Source organism: Tachysurus vachellii, chromosome 1, assembly GCF_030014155.1.
Source record: "Tachysurus vachellii isolate PV-2020 chromosome 1, HZAU_Pvac_v1, whole genome shotgun sequence".
Classification (NCBI taxonomy): Eukaryota; Metazoa; Chordata; class Actinopteri; order Siluriformes; family Bagridae; genus Tachysurus; species Tachysurus vachellii.
In genome coordinates, this window is record NC_083460.1 from 17,030,204 (window position 1) to 17,053,634 (window position 23,431).

The following is a 23,431-nucleotide window of genomic DNA, read 5'->3' on the forward strand; positions in this document are numbered from 1 at the left end:
TGGCAGAGATTCTGGTAGTGAATCTGTTACCATTGTGAGATCAATATCTTTGCTTGACTCATCACATGCTGTTGGGACAATCTGGGCAGCAGCCAATTGTCCAGATAAGGGAGTAAATACAGATCATTGATTTCACTTGTGTCTAATGCAACCTGGACAAACACTGTGAACATTCTGGATGTCAGATCTACAGCAAACAGAAGGGTACAACACTGCTGATGTGAAGGCAGACAAATCAAATAGCTTCTTCAGCCTTTAGCACCATGTCTCATCCGTAATCATCGATCTCAACCTTCTGCATCTTTTATCTGCAGATTCAATGCATTCTTAGATGCTTATAATGCTTTTTAATGAAATTTACACATTTTGGAATTGCCAAGTTGCAGACCAAGAAACGGGTTAGACGTTCAATCAGCTATGCTGAGGAGAAGATTCAGTTTCACTGAAGGCATCGCTGATGTCAACTTGCAGCACATTTGCAGCACATCACTGCTGCTGAGTCACGCACTAGAATTAGGCTCTGATTATCAAAATGCACCAGTGGAGTGTTATCAGCACTTTTCATCACAACGGCCTCGTTAATCAGGTTTAGAGAATGACAAGTAACCACTAAGAATACATCAAGGTCTGTCTCTGGATGCAAGGCAACTATCATGAGCTCCTCTGAGTTTGTTGCATTGTTGCACGGCTGCTAAAGGCTCTTGCATTTGTCTCATGCTCACTCCTCTTTATTTCAATGTTATAAAGACTTGCTTTTACTGTTCTAGGAGTCCCAACAGCCAATTTCCACAACAAAACAACAGCTTTGCAGTTCTCCCTGCTGAGGGAACGTCAAAGGAAGAATAACGTATAGTAGGCCACACTCACTTAGCCTGCAAGCTTCCCGAATCTCTATTAGCATTAGGTTGCAGTAACAACAAATCTCTGTAAATGCGTACAGTCAAAGATGCTCTGGTCTCAGTGAAAACAGTCTGACATACAAGAAGAAAGAAGTTATAAACATATAAAATAATGTGTCTGCAGAACCCGTAGCGTTAGATGCTAACACAAAGAACAGGTCATAGATGGACACCTGAGTCAAACTGAGATTAATAATCTATAATAAGTCAAACATTTGAATTATCCCCACACAAGGTGTGTGTCAATGCACATGCTCTTTTGGTGGTACACATTTAACAATAACACAATAAGCAACAAACAGTGGGTTAATCTTTTATTCCACTGGGTTACTTTTGTCTAACTACTTATCACATCAATAATCTCATCCATTCGTTATGTTCTATATTAACGTATATGCCATGCCATCAAAGCAGACTTTGTTCCACGCTTAGATATTGTAAAGAATGAACAAAAACACACTACATGTCTTTGTATAATAATTTTCTTGGTGGTTTATTAGCAGATTGTCATAACTGCAGTATCTTCAAGTAAGAAGCATATTACTGTAGTGATTTATGACCTGGAATAGAACAGAGTTATGGAGGTTTATACTCATGAAGTTAGTCTGGCCTCTGGGATTCTGTGACCCTGGTCTAAAACGAGCAGCGCAGGAAGAAAGCAGAGCTGCCGTCAGACTCCGAGCCAGACAGAATCGGTTCAGCAGGAACGGGAATGTGGGTGGAAGAAGAGACGGACGGAGAGAGGCAGAACGACAGAAGAGAAAGAGCAAGACTTTGGTGGGATGAATGACTCGTTATTTCGAACTCATTCATTAAACTGCATTTTGTTTCATACATTCTGGATTTAATAATTTGTTCCATTAAAGATATATAGTAATAATATAGTAATAATATAGTAATAATAATATAGTAATAATAATGACAATAATACTGTAGATAACATTTGTATAATAAAATGTCTGAGCCTTATACAGTAGCTCAATAACAACAGGCTGTTATTATTACATGCTCTATAATAACAGAATATATTTTTTATAAGATTTTCAATAAGATTTAAATAAGATGATGTTCACGTTTCTGTATTTCTTAAGAAAATCCAGCAACAACAATTAAAGTCAGATCATTTACACTAAGACTAGTTATTGTTATTGATGCTGCTTTGTACGATGCAGCTAGAAGGAGAGCGATATTCATATAAAACTTTTAATATTAGTGACTTTTTAGCTTTAGGAGGGAGAACAGTTTGAGTTAAACAAAAAAAAAAATCCTAACTAATAATGTTGAAAGAAAAAGTTGATAACAAAAACTCTCTTGTGAGACATAAGAGATATATTTAGAAGGACATTCACAGCAGGTTTATTGCAAATCAATCCTCCCCTCCGGCAAAACACCGAGTGCGTACGTGTGAATTCGGCACAGAGAAACGATGAAACCGAGAGCGCACTCAGAGTGAGAGGTGAGAGTGTTTTTTTCCTGACTACTGAATGCTGGATTTTAATTGGGGAAAGGCTGACAGCTTTGTCTCTGCGCTGCAGAAGTGTGTCTCAGCAGTCATGGCCTGTCTATTCATTCATACGCTCACACGAATAAGCGCTCTCACATACGAACACGCGCACGACTCCCAGTCCGTATTTCAGTATGTCAAACAAGAGGAAGAAAGAAAAAAAGAGCTGCGCAGGGATGAGAGCAGCAGCAGTGTAGTTCAGGCAACATGAAATAACTCATTCATATTCATGAGCCTAAAACCAAAATTCTGAGGAATAGGTTTCACCCTTTTGAAAAGGCAAAACACGGTACACAAAGTAGACATCCATCATCGCATCTCTCTTGCTTTAAACTAATATACTGTTTTTCTTCAGGGAATTAATAGCACCTGATTGATGCTGCCATTGAAATAATTAATTCTCTGATAAACATTCAAATTCAAGTCAGAATTTTTAAACAAAATCTTAGTCATTAATTATAAATATGTACCTTTAAAAAAAAAAAGCTAATAACTGCTTTTATATGTTTAGAATACTGCCATTCAATATAAATTAATGTACATGTTCCCTTTTATTGCCACAAACCGAGTCATTGTCTATAGGAAGAATGGTTAATGTCATCTGTGCACACTTTAACCTTTAAACTAAACCTTTAAAATTCAGATTTTGCCTACATGTAATCGGAGACACGTCAATGAATAAGACTTAGGTCTTGAGGCATAGACTTTGTGATTAGAAACAGTAAATTAGGGCTTATGGAGCAAAACATGAACTATTACTGCTGTATATCATTCAAGTGACTTGGTAATGGGCAGAAAATAACTGTGATTAAGGAGCACCACGGCACAGCAGGACACCTCGTCTATCGCCACTATACAGCAGATTTAAAGGTCGGAAATGTGAAGAGAAAGAGTAACAGCAACTCACGAGTACAGAGTTGAACCTAAATCTTATATTTTTATTATGTAGTCTATCTCTCTCTCTTTCTCTCTCTCTCTCCCTCTCTCACATAAAAAATGGAGTGATGGGATGTGGCATGAAGCAGGTATAACAAATGAGCAGCAGGATAGAGAGGAAACTGCAGTTCCATAGCTGTAGATTATTCTTCTGCTGAAACCAGAGATGGGGGTCTCGAGTCATATGACTTGACTCGAGTCAAACCTAAGTCGCAAATTTGAGACTTGAGACTTGCTTGACAAATATTAAAAAAAGACTCGACTTGACTTTGACTTGACATTCATGACTTGAGACTTGCACATGTGTGACTTACTCCCACCTCTGGTTCAAACTGTTGCATTCAGCCAACAGATAAATCCTAAATTATCAACATCAAAATGCATAGCTGTAATGAGGATGTGCATTTATTTTCATTTAAAATGTAAAGAATTTCATTGCCATACTACTTATTTAATTTGAAACATACTAAGTGTGTTGACAGAGGAACACGTGTAGCATGGATCTCCCCTGGAGACCAAGTCAGAAGAAAGACATTGATAAAGAATATAATCGGAATGGAATATATAAATGCTTTGGTCAGTTTCATCGATCTTAAAATGAAAGAGCTGATGACTGGGTTTCTGTTTCACTGCATCATTAACTTTCCAAGCATGCTTTATTTATCTTCCTTTGGAAAAAAACAAAAAAAAAACAAACAAAAAAAACAACAACACAATAGTACATTACAAAATGTAATTTACTGATGTATCTATCCCTTTTATACAGGCAAGTCAAATTAAAAAGCCATTATTTTTAGCCAGTGACTGTTCTTGGAATGACATGGGAGAATTTTACAAGAAGGAGGAGACACAAGACTGCAGGAGCTTCTGCAATCTGTGACAGCCAGTCGATTTTAAGACGTCATCAAAGCATACAGAACACAAAGGTTTGGCAAGGATCTCTAAGATCGTCTTTCTGACACCCAGATTATAATGTGGAATAAGTAATATGAGTAGAGTGAAAAGGTACTGTAAAGTGTTTAACTGGTCTGGTCCCGTTAATAGCTTCCTTCCTTCCCTCCTTTGTTCCTTTATCAAGTTTTGATAAAGCTCAAACGCTCAGGAGCATCCAGTCAGTGGGATCCACTAAAAGCATCCATGCAGCTATTGTACTGTAATTTAATGTTATTTTTGTTGAATACTTTGAAATATAATTTGTTATGAGAAGATATGCTAACTTTAATATGTCCCTCGATATTGCATCAGCGTGTTTAGATGCTTGAAGGCATTATCAAGACACCGATCCTCATGGGATATTGAATTATACGTGCCGTTTTTCTTGCCTGGTCCAATTAAACTGTCATGACTGGCACTGAGGTGACAAGTATCCCAGGGTTCTGTGTCAGGAACATGCTAGTGATTGGCTACGAAATGGGGGAAAATAAATATTCACATACCCCGATGAATTGTGTCTCTGATCTTATTGCACCTGATTTTTGTCCCAAACAGTTAAGATTGTTGGGACATAAATGCGCATATACCGGATCACAGTTTTTCACTACAGTACTGAAGAGATTGAAGAGCAATACAGGTGATTTGCTGAGAAGCAGAAATCGCAGTAATCGACAAATGATTATTTAAGAAATGAATTAGAATAGATTTTCATATTAAAAAATCAAACCTGTATAGAATGCTTTTAAAATTCTAAAAACTTTCTGAATCACTGTATAGAGCGACTTCTTTTTTGTTCTTATGTACAAACCCAAATTAGCAAATTACCAATTATCAAAGCCTATTAACATGAACAATAAGACAAGATAAAGCTTTTCCAGGCTTTTGTCTTCTCTTATTTCTTAAGGCACGTTTTATTTTTGCCTGTTATTGTGCCCCATGGTCATACTCAGAAGTGCAGTATGGACAGTAAATATATGTATTGAGCAAATATACATTACAGTTCAGCTGTTCTGGGTTCAGATACAAATTCGGTTACAAAATGTCAAGGAGAATGAATAGCAAGAGATTGTAGAAGAAAAACAGTGATAATTCAGTGATTAAGGCTTGGACTACTGTTTGGACTGCAGTAGGTCAAATCTCAGCACTTCTAAGCTAGGAGCATTGGGTCCATGCTAAATGTAAGACAAATCCAATTCTGATGACTCTGCATTAAAGCATACTAATTATATTTCATACTAATTAAATAAGTATTGCCTTCATCTAGTGCAGTTACACGTTTTGCATATGAAGCGTATATATGATTAGCAGAGAACTGTTGCATATTTCTAGCTTTCTGCAGCCGATCTATCCACTGTGATGGCAGTCACCTTCATTCAAACATATCTTACCTGTATAGAATGCTTTTAATATTCCGAAGACTTGTGTGGACTAAAACAGGTGTTTGTGACCCTGACCAAGTTGTCATGATTTTTAAATACGATGAATGCACCATTCAAACATGCACATAAGTCGAGAGTGGGGCTTGTAGAGCGCTGAGACTGAGAGAAAACAGGGCATGTTAGGGCACTCAGACAGTGCAGTGCCTGCTCTGGCAGCTCTTGGGGCCTAATGGCTTCAGGGCTGGCTGGCAGGCGGTTGATTTATGACCTATTTGGAGATTACTCTGCCGTGTCGAGTCTCACAGTCCAGCTAAAAGTGCAAAAGGAGCAAGGAGGAGCATGCCACTTTGATCTTCACTTAGAGTATTGGTATTCACCACCAGAGAGGAGCACAGAAATCTCCTGAAGCCTTGGATCGGCCTGACTTACACACATGGCCTTCTTCAGGTTCTCTGTTCACGCATTTTTCCTTTCTGAACCACCTTTGTGTATCGTAGTCAAGGTCAGAATATGTTCAAAATAGCCCTCACTACTGAATTATTCTTATAACTTGTATAATTCACACTTCCTACAAGCAAGAAAAGTTAGCTGGGGCCGAGCACACAAGTAAAACAAATAATAATTGGTCCCCATTAGCATTCGTACAGCATTAGCCACCGCTTCCCATAAGTATCATTGTAAATAGATGTGCTGAGAAAGTCATCTATGACTAATAATTATTAAATATTCTCAGTCATGTAATTGTAAACTGTATTTTTAATCATTTGCTCACACCCGCTGTAACCAATACACGTTATATACCCTTAGTGTTATTTATCACTGTATAGAGCGACCCATTTTTTGTTCTTACGTACAAATGAAAATTAGAGCAAAAAATGGCAAATTACCAATTATCAAAGCCTATTAACATGAACAATAAGACAAGATAAAGCTTTTCCAGGCTTTTGTCTTCTCTTATTTCTTAAGGCACGTTTTATTTTTGCCTGTTATTGTGCCCCATGGTCATACTCAGAAGTGCAGTATGGACAGTAAATATATGTATTGAGCAAATGTACATCACAGTTGAGCTGTTCTGGGTTCAGATACAAATTCGTTACAAAATGTCAAGGAGAATGAATAGCAAGAGATTGTAGAAGAAAAACAGTGATAATTCAGTGATTAAGGCTTGGACTACTGTTTGGAATGCAGCATTAGGTCCATGCTAAATGTAAGACAAATCCAATTCTGATGACTCTGCATTAAAGCATACTAATTATATTTCATACTAATTAAATAAGTATTGCCTTCATCTAGTGCAGTTACACGTTTTGCATATGAAGCGTATATATGATTAGCAGAGAACTGTTGCATATTTCTAGCTGTCTGCAGCCGATCTATCCACTGTGATGGCAGTCACCTTCATTTAAACAGATCTTACTCGATCTTGCCGATCTTTTCATCACTTTCACACCTTTTAAGACTTTTGTCTGTCTACAAAATTGATGTATTACCCCACAGGTCTACCTCTGCACTTTTCATAACCCCTTCACACTGTCATTTCATTCCTTTTTTTTATAAAAGAGATTTTAAGGTGCTTGTGAGTCTAAGGGTAAATAATACTGGCGCTTTTATACAACACTGACATTTCTGAAATAGAAGCTTTGTTTATTCAGATGTTAATTGTAAAGGTCATTTGGTACCATGCTGTGGGCCATTTGGTACAGGAGTTAGGTTGACTGGTACCATGATTTGGGTCATTTGGTACAGGAATTAGTTTGATTTTTACCATGCTGTAGGACATTTGGTGAAGGAGTTAGTTTGAATGGTACCATGCTGTAGGTCATTTGGTGAAGGAGTTATATTGACTGGTACCATGCTGTGGGTCATTTTGTCAAGGGTTTGGTTGACTGGCACCATGCTGTGGGTCATTTTGTCAAGGGTTTGGTTGACTGGCACCATGCTGTGGGTCATATTTTGAAGGAGTTAGGTTGAATATTACCATGCTGTGGGTCATTTGGTGAAGGAGTTAGGTTGAATGGTACCATGCTGTGGGTCATTTGGTGAAGGAGTTAGGTTGAATGGTACCATGCTCTGGGTCATTTGGTGAAGGAGTTAGGTTGAATGGTACCATGCTCTGGGTCATTTGGTGAAGGAGTTAGGTTGAATGGTACCATGCTGTGGGTCATTTGGTGAAGGAGTTAGTTTGAATGGTACCATGCTGTAGGTCATTTGGTGAAGGAGTTATATTGACTGGTACCATGCTGTGGGTCATTTGCTGAAGGAGTTAGTTTGAATGGTACCATGCTGTAGGTCATTTGGTGAAGGAGTTATATTGACTGGTACCATGCTGTGGGTCATTTTGTGAAGCGTTTGGTTGACTGGCACCATGCTTTGGGTCATTTTGTGAAGGGTTTGGTTGACTGGCACCATGCTGTGGGTCATTTTGTGAAGGAGTTAGTTTGAATGGTACCATGCTGTAGGTCATTTGGTGAAGGAGTTATATTGACTGGCACCATGCTGTGGGTCATATTTTGAAGGAGTTAGGTTGAATGGTACCATGCTGTGGGTCATTTGGTGAAGGAGTTAGGTTGAATGGTACCATGCTGTGGGTCATTTGGTGAAGGAGTTAGGTTGAATGGTACCATGCTTTGGGTCATTTGGTGAAGGAGTTAGGTTGAATGGTACCATGCTCTGGGTCATTTGGTGAAGGAGTTAGGTTGAATGGTACCATGCTGTGGGTCATTTGCTACAGGAGTTATATTGAATGGTACCATGCTGTGGGTCATTTGGTGAAGGAGTTAGGTTGAATGGTACCATGCTGTGGGTCATTTGGTGAAGGAGTTAGGTTGAATGGTACCATGCTGTGGGTCATATTTTGAAGGAGATAGGCTGAATGGTACCATGCTGTGGGTCATTTAGTGCTAGGCTGTGGGTTTTTTGGTTTCAGACTTCAAACAGGTCCTCGTCTGGTCTCATTCACTGTGTGTAATAATGCATTGATGCAACATAGCCTGATAAAAGCCAAATGGATGGGCTTTCCACTGCTATCACCATTTTCACCACCTGATCATTTGGTCTCTGCCATATTATCACATAAATACAGGCATAGCAGTGAACTAGCAGGTTCATGAATATCATGTGTTTGGTTGCTAAGAATAACTTTTTCATAATTGGAGTCAGTGATTCTTAACTTGACTGTAAAAATGGTGGGAACCACTGGCTTAGGTATCATATGAGAATATCAATGATAAGATTGATAGAGCTGATTTGGGTCATTTGCATAGGTGCGGTGAAATTACACAAATTGTGTATTAAATACTGGAACGTGGGATGGGGGTTCATCCAAGCACGCATGTGTGTGTGTGTGTGTGTGTGTGTGTGTGTATTATCAAGGCACTGTTGATGCGCCTTGGCAGGATGTCATGGCTATAGTGACAGGACGGCAGCTGTACTGTGGATAGCTCCAGGACTGTGCCAAATCCTTACACACACACACACACACACACACACACACACACACACGATCCATGAGTTACCTCTAATGTGACACCTGCTGGTCAGTGCCAGCTACTCACACATGAGAGATCACAGTGGGTGTGGGTGTGGGTGTAGTGTGTGTGAGAGTGTTAACTGTATATTCTTTCATCATCCCTCTTCATCAGTCTCTAATAATGCCAGACAGGTATGCATGCTGTCGTAGATCACTGATTTGAATCAGCTGTCACACACCTTTTTAATGTTAAATCTATGAGAGAACGTCAGTGTGTATTATGTGCTGTTTAGAAGAGCACAGCTTCGGTAGACCTAAGATAAAGTCTGTCCTCACGGGAAGGCAGGTTTGGCATACTGTCTTCTGATGTACTGAATTTTGATCGGATCATCTGGAGGTACTGCATTCTGGCCAGTCAGATCCTCTGTGGTACTGAATTAGACAAAGCAAATCTTTACATGCAGGGAATATAAAATTTTATCATTTAACCTAAAATATTACAAGAATCCAGTGCTGCATATAAGGTATGATAACATTTCACAGGTCAGTAATTAACAACAAAAAACTAGACACAAAAGCGAAAAGTTCCCTTTGTTAACAGTTCGGTCGTCTCATAATAATCTAAATAACTCTTAGTCAGGATACGAAAGGCTTTTGTATGCTTACAGTACATAGAGTATGTGCTCATGCTTTAAATTACTAGTAACTGAAATGAACACAGAATATATTGAGTAAAATTCATTGATTTTAAAAGAGAACAGGACTCATTAGACCATCCAGGAAGACATCGGTGCAGCAGATGTCCAAAAGCAAACACCTCTGGCAGAGTGGCAGTATTTCAGACAACCGTGTTGCTTTGGGATGGGCTGAAAGTCTCCTTTTTAGGGTGAATGTTGCATTGATTGGATCCTAATCTCATTCGGGCAGACCCATCATACTCTGTCACACCGAACGCTTTTAATTCAGGATTAGCCCTCTCCCAGCAACATAAAGACATTCAGTAATGGCCGGCGTCACAGTGCGGTAATCTTGTACAGCGCAGGCCGAGGTGAAGGAAAAAGGTTTTCAAAGGCTCGGATGCCACAGAACTGCATTTAAGAACAGCAGCAAACTCAAGAACCTGTTTGGAAAGGAGGTTAGTGGGCACTTTTTTGTGGTTTCCTGGAAACAAACCAGGCCAGCTAAGTGGCACCGAGTTATTATTGCGCTTTGCCATATGTACCATAGGATGATGAATATTCATGTAAACTGCAAAGGATTTTGTGCAAGCGACAATCAGCTTGTAGGTTTAGATCGAACAAAGGTTTTAACATTGAACTTCTCTCTTCTCTGTGACTGAGATGAACTTTGCATCACAATAAAGAGGCTTTAATGAAAAAGACAGAGATGACCTTAAAGATTTTTTGTCCCATTTGCTGGCTGCATGTTTGTTAAATATTTAAAAAGCGTAGCTCTGTATGCATCGATAAAAGTCAGCGTGAAGATCCTTTTAACTATCAATTGCTAAATATAATGTTTTCAATTTTATCATTTAGGTTCAAACTTGGATTGCGAAGTGCTAAATTAGCATTTATTGCTTTAGTGATATTCACTGAGATTTTCCTTTTCACATTTTCACAACCTTTCAGGGTTTTCTTCTCTGTGCAGAGACACAATTCTTTCAAGCTTGAGGAAATCGGAAACATACAGTATAGTATACGCAAGCTAACTTTTTCTTTTGTGGCTTGTTTGAGGATAGTAAAAGACATTTGTAATGTGTCTCTCTGGTTTTGTTTACATCTGGTATTCATTTTCGCTCCAGATGATCTGATTACAAATAAACAACAGAGACATCTTATACCTCACTCACTCAATCACTCATTTTCTACCGCTTATCCAAACTACCTCGGTTCACGGGGAGCCTGTGCCTATCTCAGGCGTCATCGGGCATCAAGGCAGGATACACCCTGGACGGAGTGCCAACCCATCGCAGGGCACACACACACACTCTCATTTACTCACGCAATCACACACTACGGACAATTTTCCAGAGATGCCAATCAACCTACCATGCATGTCTTTGGACTGGGGGAGGAAACCGGAGTACCCGGAGGAAACCCCCGAGGCACGGGGAGAACATGCAAACTCCACACACACAAGGCGGAACATCTTATACCTATGTATCTCAAATTAAGCTCTAGTGATCAGATTTTGTGACTAACAGGACTGGCAGGTATGCTAAATAAAAGCAAAGCTAAAAACATATAAAGTATGTATTTAGCTCATCTACAGCATTGCTAGCTAAATGAATCCACCACATGCTCAGATCAGTCAAGAAAAGTCACATGCGGGTAGTTGACTGGCATCTTTGTGCTTCGGCTAATCAGCAGCCAATCACGGTTCATGTGCTTTAAACAATCACTCCACTGAAATGTTTTCTTAACTCTTTTTCTTTCCTAGTAAAATAGAAATGCAATTTATTACATTTAAATTATACTGAACTTTATCTAAGTATGTTATAGATATACAGTGTGTGCGTTGTTGAAATAACTATATCTTGTGATAATACTTTAAATACAATTGGCTTATGGTACAATTTAATAAATACAGAATTGTTAAATGTACTTTTAAGTTGAAGGTTTTCTTGTATGACTTGCCAGATATGTTATAATTCCAATAGTAAAGCAGTAAAGTAAATAAATACATTTAAGATCTGATTTTGTGTTTATTGGTACAGTATTAAAAAAAACATACTTGTATTTGTTAATTAAAACAAATTAGGGATTGAAATGAGTTCATTTACTCAGAGCGATAACCTCCAAAAGTAGTTTGAGTGACAGAAAGATTAATTTTAGTTATTGTTATTTTAGCTTTCTTGCACAGTATGGTTCAACTGAAATTAATAATGAATATGACCTCAAAAATACTGGATTTCTTCTCCTAGTGATGCTCAACCAGGTCTTTACTGCAGGTTCCTCTTAGGTTCCTCCATGTTCCTGAGGGTCTTTTGCCTTTAGTCTTGCCTTAAGGAAGTAAAATGAATGTCTAATCAGATTCCACCTCTTTGCTTTAAAAAAGTCTTCAGTTGCTTTCAAAGTACGCTGCTGGTCATTGTGGGTCTACACTGTGAAACACCTTCAATTGAGTTTTAAGGAATCTGGCTGAATTTGAGCAGACATAGCCATATACAGTTCAGAATTCATCCTGCTAATAAATCAAAGGAAACCAGTTCCTGTTCTTGCTATAGGATGAGTTGCTATGCATCAGATCTTGAGCAGCTCTTTCTTTTCTCCATAATCTTCACGTCCATTCGCTTTGGTAAAAGATGTTTGATGTTCTCTGTCTCCTACATAAGATGTTTCACTGATTTTTTTTAGATGTTTGTTTCTACTCTGATATACCAGGTTTTGAGGATATCTCAGTTATCTTTGATACAGAGATCTCTCACTCATCACAGGTATTTTCTGTGGTCTGCTGAGCCTTTGAAGCCTCATCAGTGCCTCATGTTAAGAAAGTACCAAATGATTAAGCCACAGAAGCATGCATTACACAGAACAGAATACTGAGACCTTTGGTCATGTGCGATACCTGGAACGATTAAATGAGCGGAAAATATTACCTAAAGCACACTATGGGTAATTAGCTAATGTTGGCTGTGATGGGTTGTTATTCAAATCGCTAACCGCCTGGACTGGGGCTGAAATAGCTGAGAGATGGTCTGCTTTGGGGCACTTGTTGAGGACTGAGGAGGAGCAGTGCTAGTGGAGGGTAAACTGGAATTAGCTGTACTGTATCCTCTGATGTACTAGCAGCTAGTATCACTTTATAGGCTTGAGATGCAGCGAACAATACATCATGTTGTAACGACGGTCGAATAAACGTAATAAAATGTAATGTCGGTCAAATTACAAGCATCAATTAACTGCTGCACAGCAATCACATATCGAGAAAAGGAGGTAAACTTTAAAAAAAAAGAAAAGTCAGTACTGAGCCAGAGGCTGTAAGCGTGCCGAAGTGACAGTAGCATGAGGCGAGGGGTGAAAACTGTTCTGTGCTACGGGGGCGGAGCTTTGTGTGGGGCTGCAGACAGATCAGTATCCATTGGCTGTAGACTGCTCAACCAATCAGAAGTTAGAAATCATGCTGCGTTATTTTTCTCTTTGGATAAGACCCAAATTGGCAAGACCCAAATTTGGGTGGGGTCTCAGCTGTGCATCTGCCTGCATATAGTCATAAGAGAATATGTGTGTGTGTGTGTGTGTGTGTGTGTGTGTTTGTTTAAGAAACTGAGGAGTTAAACACTCAATATAAACTAATCCAGTCACCTATATTTGTAATCCAATTTCATCACCATGGGACAAGATTTAAATTGGGAAAATTGACCTAAAAGAAGCCTCAGCTTTCTGTTCTGTTATGGCAACAAATCTGTACATGACTCATCTAACCACAATGAACAATGTGTTCGGGATGCCTCGAGTTACTTATCCAAACTGCAATCAATATTCTCACTTGTCTCACAACATCTCTCCCAAGCTGTGTGTATGTGGTTAGGAGTGTGTGAGAGCTGTCTCTGCACATCTCACTCCCCTCTTATCGCCATGCAGGTTGGCAGCCATCTCCTGATCAGCGGACTGAGGCATGATGGGAAAACAGGAAGTCATTAGAGGGAGAGCACAGAGTCATTAATCTGCCAACTGAAAGTGCCTCGGCCGCCGACAGCTTCCCACAAACACACAAAAACAAATGTGTATGTGTGTTTGTGTATGAATGGACCTTCAAAAGTGAAAGTGCTTGTGGCGGTCCATGGGATCAATAAACACACCTCAGTTTGCTCTTCTCTCTTTCAACTCATCTGTGACACTCTCCAATCCACTAAGTAGTGCCAAAAGCAAAGGTAGGGCCCTAAATGTGCAGAGATTGTGGATGAGATCAAAGTAGAGTTACTGAGCAACTGAGACTTCAGACTCATCACTGACACACACTGTCCTAAAATCAACCCTTTTCATCAGGTCCAAATCAAGCTCGAGTGTAAAGGTCACACTAATACACAAGAAGTCGTACCCTTACGGTGAAGACTCTCCAAATTAGTTAGAGATCTATCAGCTCCAGTTAGACTCTGCGATACTAAAGAGAAGATGTGAACTCCATGTGATCTTTTGCATCAATACAACATTTATCAGACTGTATATTTATAAACACACCCTCCGGTGTCACCCATATGAGGATGAGGTTCCCCTTTGAGTCTGGTTCCTCTCAAGGTCTCTTCCTTTACCATCTAAGGGAGTTTTTCCTCCCCACAGTCACCTGAGTCACCTCAGACTTGTTCATTGGGGATAAATACATACACATTGTGAACTAAATATATTTAATATTAATCATGAATTTTGTATTCTATTAATCTTTATATTATTCTTTATATTAACCTTTGTTCTATGTTTATATTCTGTAAAGCTGCTTTGAGACTAGGGATGTACCGATCCGATATTTTGGATCGGTATCGGTGTCGATCCAAGCATTTTGAGTGGATCGTGCGTGACCGATCCAAATCCGATACCCGTGGTCATGGGTATCACCCTTTTCAGAGCGCCACCAGTCGAATCCATTCCGCTTGAGGAATGCCCTAATAAGTTAAACTCCATTCCACGTTTTACCTACAGCATTGACCACGCTCCTGCTTCCTGAAATCCATGGGCTTCGGAACCATTATATGTGTGTTGGACAGGACACGCCCACTTTTTATTTACTTCCGACCCCCATGCCCGTGGTGGTTGAATAATGTCAATTAACTAACTATTGCTTGAACTTATAAAAAAAATACACTTATATATTAAATTACATTAATGTAAATAAATATAATAAATTCTATAGGAAATATGTTGCACAACCGCCTGCGACAGACAGACAAGTTTAGCAGGCGCCCTTTCCATTTACCTCAGCGCCTTAAACACGTCACTCATTTGCGTGCAAGGTTTACTGTTTAATTGTTTAAGTATTGTGCATTATTTTTCACATTTCTTTTATTATGGAATCGGAATCAGAACCGGGAATCGTGAGGCAGAACTGGAACCGGAATCGGAACCGGAAAATTTCTTTTGATATCCAACCCTAGTTTTAAAGGTAGAAAAGAACACAGGTATCGGATCGGATCGGTATCGGCCGATACTGGCAAACTCTGGTATCGGAATTGGATCGGAAGAGAAAAAGTGGTATCGGTACATCCCTATTTGAGACAACATCAATTGTAAAAAGCGATATACAAATAAACTTGAATTGAATTGAACTAATAGTAGAAAGTTCATCTGATTGTTTATCGTTATATTAGCAGCGGTTTCTTTCAGGATGACTCTGCCCTGTTCCACAGTGCAGGAAAGCTCACTGTATGGTTTGATGAAAAGTAAACCGGTGTAAATTATACGCTATGGCCTTTACACTATCCATCTATCTGCACCTTTCTGCATACATGACCTCAGAAATGCTCAAGACCGTCTAGCTGTCTTGTTCTTCATTAATAAGTTCCAACTGATGAAGATGAAGATGTAAGACCATCACTTCCTTCTTTTCTTCAAAAGGATGAGAGAAATAATTGCGGAGCCTCTATCTAAGCTCTCGCCAGATGCGATGTGATTGAGTCTCAGTCACATCTGTATGCCCTGTTTCACTTTAAAAATCAGCATTTTTCCAGGCAATAACGTAATTACAGAGAGCTAATTGGATGTCGTTAGCTAGGGTGAGGATAGAGGAAATGGAGAGAGTAATTTTGCTCTGCTAAATGTTAGAGGCACTAGACCTGTGTGGTTTAAAAATCCAACCACACACACACACACACACACACACACATGCATATTTACACACACATTAGGATTACACAGACAGTTTATCATACTGATATTTTTTAACCTTCTGTTCGATTCGAGAATGACAAAGTGCCTGAAAATGACTTCCATCATAAAACGTTATGTGCTTGGCTCATTTTTAAAAAAAAAAATCACATTTATTTTTAATGATTGATGTTCAGGCCAATTTAGCTTGAGAGCATCAAGGTAATAAGGAGTTTTATTGGTGATAAGTGACTGATCTTTGTTCATATGAAACAAAAGGTTTTAATCACTATCACATTCTTTCAAGCTTTTTATTTACACACACACACACACACACACACACACACACACACACACACACACACACACACACAAACCCTCTAGCACGTTTTGTGTCAAATTGCCAATTGAAGAACTTTGACCTCGATTCGAACTCACATTCACACACAAGGGAGCTTTAATTCTGTCTTCCAGCACTTTTGATTTGGGAAAAAAACAACATGTATGACACAAAGCCAGCTTACGTGATAGTTCTTCTGAGATTTAAACCGCACGACAGACGAACATCTCGGAACAGACAAAGAAGCGTTAGACTGACTGCTTGCTACACAACTCAAACAGGCATTTGATGGCGTAGTGAAAAACTTGGCATCTGTCGCTCTTGCTCACGGAGAAGAAGAGCTCAAAAGGATGAGGCAGACGGCAAGGAACGGGAGGAGAAAACAGACGTCGGTGTTATAGTGAGACAGTCAGTCTAGAAGAGGTCAAAAGTTTAAACAGCAGAAGAAGGTCATGAACATCTCAGATCAGTTCAGAGGAGACACTTTTTATCTGTCTGTAAGGGAAGATGGTGTCAAACTATAACACAATGTGAGTTCCAGTGCGATCTGTGTAGAGTTAATAAAAAGAACTTAGCAGAAAACACTTCTGCAGCTAGATGATGTGATATAGCAACAGATAATCAGAGGAAAATCTAGTTACAGTCTCACAGGTGTGAATTACTAATATTTTATTAGTAAGAAGGGTCACAAACTGGGGCAAATTTGGGTATTGCCCACCAATCAAAGTTTATTATTTTAGCCAAAGGGGAAAAAGAACACAGCATGATATCTAACTTCTGATTGGTTGAGCAGTCTACAGCCAATGGATACTGATCTGTCTGCAGCCCCAAACGAAGCTCCGCCCCGTAGCACAGAACAGTTTTCACCCCTCGCCTCATGCTACTGTCACTTCGGCACGCTTACAGCCTCTAGCTCAGTACTGACTTTTCTTTTTTTTTTTAAAGTTTACCTCCTTTTCTCGATATGTGATTGCTGTGCAGCAGTTAATTGATGCTTGTAATTTGACCGACATTACATTTTATTACGTTTATTCGACCGTCGTTACAACATGATGTATTGTTCGCTGTATCTCAAACCTATAAAGTGATACTAGCTGCTAGTACATCAGAGGATACAATACAGCTAATTCCAGTTTACCCTCCACTAGCACTGCTCCTCTTCAGTCCTCAACAAGTGCCCCAAAGCAGACCATCTCTCAGCTATTTCAGCCCCAGTCCAGGCGGTTAGCGATTTGACTCATCACAGATAATATTAGCTAATTACCCATAGTGTGCTTTAGGTAATATTTTCCACTTATTTTATCGTTCCAGGTATCACACACGACTAAAGGTTTGCCCACCACTACCACTGACTGCCCACCTATTATTTTACCAGCCCACCATAATATAATTGGCTGGAACAACCCTGGTCATAAATGCTAATGGATGCTCTGAGGGACATAGTTAGCGGTTGTAGCTTTTCTCACATTCATTAATTAATATTCGGTTGATGGTTTCAACATTAATATGAGCTGAAATTATATTTTTTATAGATGCTACTCTGTGATTTTACCTCCATTTTAGCTTCAGATTGATGCCACATTTTCTCCCACTGATTTTCTGATTCTGTTCATCTTTCACAGTAAATTTCACAGTTGTATGATTTTGTTTTGATTTTTTTTGTCCCATCTGAATACCGAATTTTTATTTTGTCCCCCTGTTTATTTCATTATTGCAAAAACAAAGCATTTAAATCATGCGTCTTTATTTTCTCAACGGTTAAGGACGATGTCGCTGTAGCGAGCTATAGGTATATAGTCGTAATAGTTGTATGAATAAATACACTGTTGTGAGACTAAAGCCATAGCTTGGGAAGAAAAGTGCAAGAGGATAAAATCTGCTAGAAATGTCTGCGGTCAGGACGATAAATGAGCTAAATTTGTTGGGCCCACAGTATCATATTAGCTCATTTATCGACCTAGTCACCGTCATGTCACGGGGTCTGGCATCCACCAAATATTTAGTGTACAGGTTAATATTCTAGAGTCTAGATTGTCCAGTAAAGTAGAAAATAACCGCTGTTATTTTTATTCATCTGCATTATTTTTATAAACAAGTTACAAACTATAACAGATTATAACACACTAGTCATCGAGATACTAGCTTACGATACAGTCTACTGTTTATTTCCGATGATGTGGAATATGTCCGAGTTTTGAGACTGAACTCACAGACAGATGGAATTTTGCATAATTGATCAGACAAGCCATGAAAAGAACAGAGTCTAAGACTATTGTGTATTCACTATAAATTCCCATGTGTATGTGCTTTTGTCTTAGACTTTCTCAGATGACATCACATTCCATATGACATCATTCTCTCACACATTTGATCTGATTGGATTAGACAGGGCATGGAAGACCTCACTTGTATCCTGGCTGCTCCCTTATCCATTATTTCGCAGTCTTCTTTTCTGTCATGCCTGTTTCTTTCATCCTCTCTAATGGGATTAGTCCCTAGCGCTCTCTCTGTCTCTCTCTCTCTCTCTCTCACACACACACACAAGATACTTGGCTGAAAATGAGATTAGCTAAAAAGAGGAATATACTGGTATAAATTTTGCAAATATATTCCCAATTCCCTATATTCACTTCTCCACACCTCCTATTTTCATCCTATACTTACAGAAGAAAGTTTTCAGAAGAAGTCCCGAGTAGACGTGAAAAAAACGATAACCATCACATTCTCCATCACTGATAATAACCACCTTTCAGTGAGATGCTGCTTTTCTACTAGAGCATATAGTCAAGCTCCTTGAAGCTTTCCTAGACCTAACAGTACATGAGGTACATGAGGTCCATGAGGTACATGAGGTCCTCATACAGTACATGAGGCCCGAAGGAGAAAAAAAGCCAAAAAAGCTAAAGAGACACTGCGACGGACTGAGAGAGAAAGAAAGAGACAGACAGAGAGAGAAAGAGAGAGAGAAATAATAACAGATACTTGTACCACCTGGGGCATGCATTTAATGACTAGAATTGTAGAACCTACTTACGCTGAGCCTAACTTTCAGAGACTGCATGCTAACTAATGAGCTTTAAATAAATGTCAGTGAATCCTGAAAATCCGGGCACAAGTGAGAACGCTGATAGTTTTCTCGATACATGTTTTGATCCATTCCTGCTCTCTCTTTCTTTCTCTCTTTCTTTCTCTCTCTCTCTCTTTTTCCTTCTCATTGGACTGAAGGAGCGCAATAAGCAGACTGTCTCCCAAGGAGACTGCAAAGAGCCCGCTAGCTGTTTGCAGATTTTAAACGAGTGGAAGATGGAACGGCTCCCCATGGCCCATAGCGGTGTGTGTGTGTGTGTGTGTGTGTGTGTGAAAAAAATGTGTGTTTCAAACAAGGTCAACTTCTTCCCCTCCTGTGCATTCTGTCAGCATTGTCTACTCTTTAACATCTAACGCTAATGGAGATGCATTCGGTCGTCTGGCTGACAACAGTAAAAACGCAGGAGTTACTCTGACAACCATCCAAACCTTATCTTTATTTATTGCACAAGACAACTTGATCAAATTGACTGAGAAAAGCAACTCAATCATAACAGAACTGAAATGTGGAACCGGATAAAATCAATAGCACCAGATGTACTTGTAGTATTGATAACATGCATTGTGATGCATGTTGACAGTCTGAATATAACTAGGGTTAGATGACTCATATAATATAATACACATATCACATCATCTGTATTTAATCAGATTTTAATCAGAGGTGTAATCTGAATTTTTCATTTTCATCCTAACTAAATACTCTCTTCTAATTAGATGACCTGTTTTATGTTGACAATGAAATCAACTCCTGTTCAACCTTGTGGTCTGTGGTCAACAATATAGAGCCTAGAGAACTTTATTATCTAGCAAAGGAATTCAGTGTCACGAACAATGCTGGGATTTTAAACACCTTGGTATCGATGAGCAAAACTCGAGCAAACAGTGATCATGTCTGAGAACGATGAGCTATATATACAGTATACTGTATATACTGTAGATTTGCTCTCTGTCGTCTTTCTCTTTATACCAAGATCATCATTATGGTAAGTGTGTGGAAAATAAAATGTGTACACTCCAACACGCAAAGAAACAAGGACAAGGACTTCACAAAGCCACATGCAATGCAGAGGAAATATACAGGAGTAATAATTAACCAATTAGGAACAGGTGAGTCCAAACACAGAACACCACAGCGCCCCCTAATGTAACGGCAGGGAATGTCCAAGCATAAAGGGTTAGATGGTAGAGTCCTGTGGTGGTAGAGGGTGGATATATGAGCTATTTATATTTATACAATATATAGTTATGTGCAAGTTAAAACGTTAAATAAAATAAAATAAGATAAATAAAATGTTTCAAACGATGTGTATAACAGTCAGATCTTACACAGTGGGCTTTTTAAATGCAAATGACCACATGATGTCCTGGAAAATTCTGAGGCTGGCAAAGACAAGTGATCGTTGCAGCCTTAAAGTCCTCTTTTGCCATCATCCATCAGAGCTGAGACAGCCAAACTGATCAATAGTGTTTATCTCCACCCAGCCAACAATAAATGGGCTGAGAGGGGGATGTTTGTGTGGAAGTGTGAATGCTGCGCGTTGGACGTTTCGTTGAGACGTGACGGACGGACGTGTGCGTTGCTTCGACTGAATCCAATGACACCTGATGATATCACACACCTCTGTTTGTGAACACTGACTCATAGACAAAATCATTCTAATTCTGTTGAGCCATCATTTTATTCTCTCTCTCTTTCTCTCTCTCTGGCCACACACTTACTCACTCTTACTCTTTTTTGCTATTGGCTTGTAAAGAAAGTGCAAACTTGTATTTTTTTTTTATTAGTGTGCTCTTTATTAATGTTGTAAGTGCTTTTCCAATAAAGCTGATGTTTTCATGCAGCTTGGAGCACCAGCTTTGAGGTACGGACAGAAACATGTGTGTTTATAATGCATATCCTCTTAGTGTTCACAAACTGATTCCTTAACATGCTATACGTTCAAAACGATCATTACTGTTCACCATTCCACTGTTCACTGTTCACCATTCCACTGTGTGTATGATCATCCTCAGCTTCAGTTTTACCTCAATCTCTTTCAGTTCTCAGGGTGTTTTTAATTACCTCTTAGTGTGAAAGGATTGTATGCTTTTTATTGTGTATATTATCATATATACATTATATGGTCATCTTTAAAGTGAAACCCAGACATTTACACTATTATTATGGAAATGTCAACTGCCCGCAGGTTACCACTGAAAACCGTAGTCACAAAATGACTATAATGAATAATTTAATTTCTTCCAGAAAAAAATTACTTATTCATTACGTACATTGACATTCTGATTCATAGAATTATGAATAATGAGTTGGGAATATTACATTTGCATAGCGCTTTATATTCTGTATTTTCCAGGTCATAATAAGTGAAACAAAGCCAACAGATGAGAGGAAAAAATCCTTCACAAGTTAAAAACCTTCGGAGTGTCATCCAACAGATATTGAGACACCTTCCTTTCTGTATAGGACCCCGAAGGCAGTGGAGGCTCAAGCGGTTAATGCTCTGGATCGGGTTTCAAGCCCGGGCACTGCCAAGCTGCCACTGTTGGGCCCTTGAGCAAGGCCCTTAACCCTCTCTGCTCCAGTGGTGCTGTATCACGTCTGACCCTGTGCTCTGACCCCAACCTCCAAAGTTGGGATATGTGAAGAAAGAATTTCACTGTGCTCTATCATATGTGACAATAATAAAGGTGTCTCTCTTTCTCTATATGTTGCTATGACCAGCGAACCAGAGCTAAAGTACATACTTATGAGATCAAATCGTCTTTTTGTCTCTCTTAATATAAAAGATTCGAAAAACATATAAAAGATTTATCTTGTCCTTGAGTCTGGAATACAGCACTAAGAATTAATCTTAATTTAAAGCATTTCACTAGGGTATTAAAGTATAAGTCTTGTACTACAGTATCATCCAGGATCTCAGAAAGATATGAATATCCCATACACACCAGTGCCAGTGATATATTTAGTTAGATCATAATCTGTAAAAAAAAAAATGGGAAAACTTATTTGAACAGGAACTGGAAGTCTTTTTGAAATCTTAAGGGCTATTAAATGACTTAAATTGATTGTGAGGAGGTGACTGTGCTCTCGGTTAGAAAACTAGTGTATATGAGGATACTTATATATAGAAATAAATAAGGTTAATATGCTTGGTTTAAACTTGTAGATTTTGGAAATTTTAGTAAATCCATTTTCTATCCAAAAGTGTTTCAGTCACTCGTGTATAAAAACCCATATAAGATACAGGACGTCTTTACTCTAGATAATTATCTAGTATATCTTATTACGAGGTTATAAGAAAACAGTTCTAAGATTATTAAGATGATTAACTTGCAAAAGACAACGCAGATCTCTGAAGGTCAACGTTCTGTGGGGGAAAAAAAAAACAGCTCCGATTTGTGTTTCCGAGACGGAAAGTTACAACACAGAAATGGAACATAAATACATCTGTATGAGCAACTACGTTTACTATCTATCAGAAACGTCACTCAAATGTCAAATTACTTATCCTACGATCGGCGATGGTGAAGATCAAACCTGCAAACTGTTATAGATGTTAGTTGTTAGTGTAGAAAGATATAGTCACAACTAAGCCTGTGATTTTAAATAGCAAATCTGTAACAATTCACATGACTCACTTTTCAAGTAAATTGGTTGGAAATTCAAGAATTTTTCTGACAATATTTCCCAGTGAGACAGTTTGAAGGAGTTCCTTTTTCTGTTGTTTATGTCAGCTAGTTAAAAATGTTGAAAACTGATAAAGGTGAATGAGCTCAGAAAATGTGAGCAAATTAGTCTTGAGGTTAGCTTTTAAAGGAGCGTCAGAGATTTCATCGAATTCAGGCACCAATTAAAGCTTCGGGTGACGGCAATATATCCGTGTCTGTGGATGACTCGTGATTCCTAGGAGACTCCAAACTTTGTACGATCTCAAATGAAATAGTAATTCACCAAATGATTGCCAGACAGCTCAAGTCATACAGTAAATTCTCCAGTTTTGGTGCAAAAATGAGATCTGGGAAAGAATAATGGCAGAAGGTCACAAAAGTCATGTTATCTAAGCGTGACCATGATTGATGATGC

The 23,431-nt window shown here is 38.9% G+C and overlaps 1 protein-coding gene across 1 annotated transcript in view; it reads right to left on the bottom strand.

Annotated features, from left to right (window-relative positions):
- The window catches only part of schip1 (schwannomin interacting protein 1), a 264,526-nt gene that overhangs the window by 76,162 nt on the left and 164,933 nt on the right, over nt 1-23,431 (bottom strand). The window lies entirely within an intron of this gene.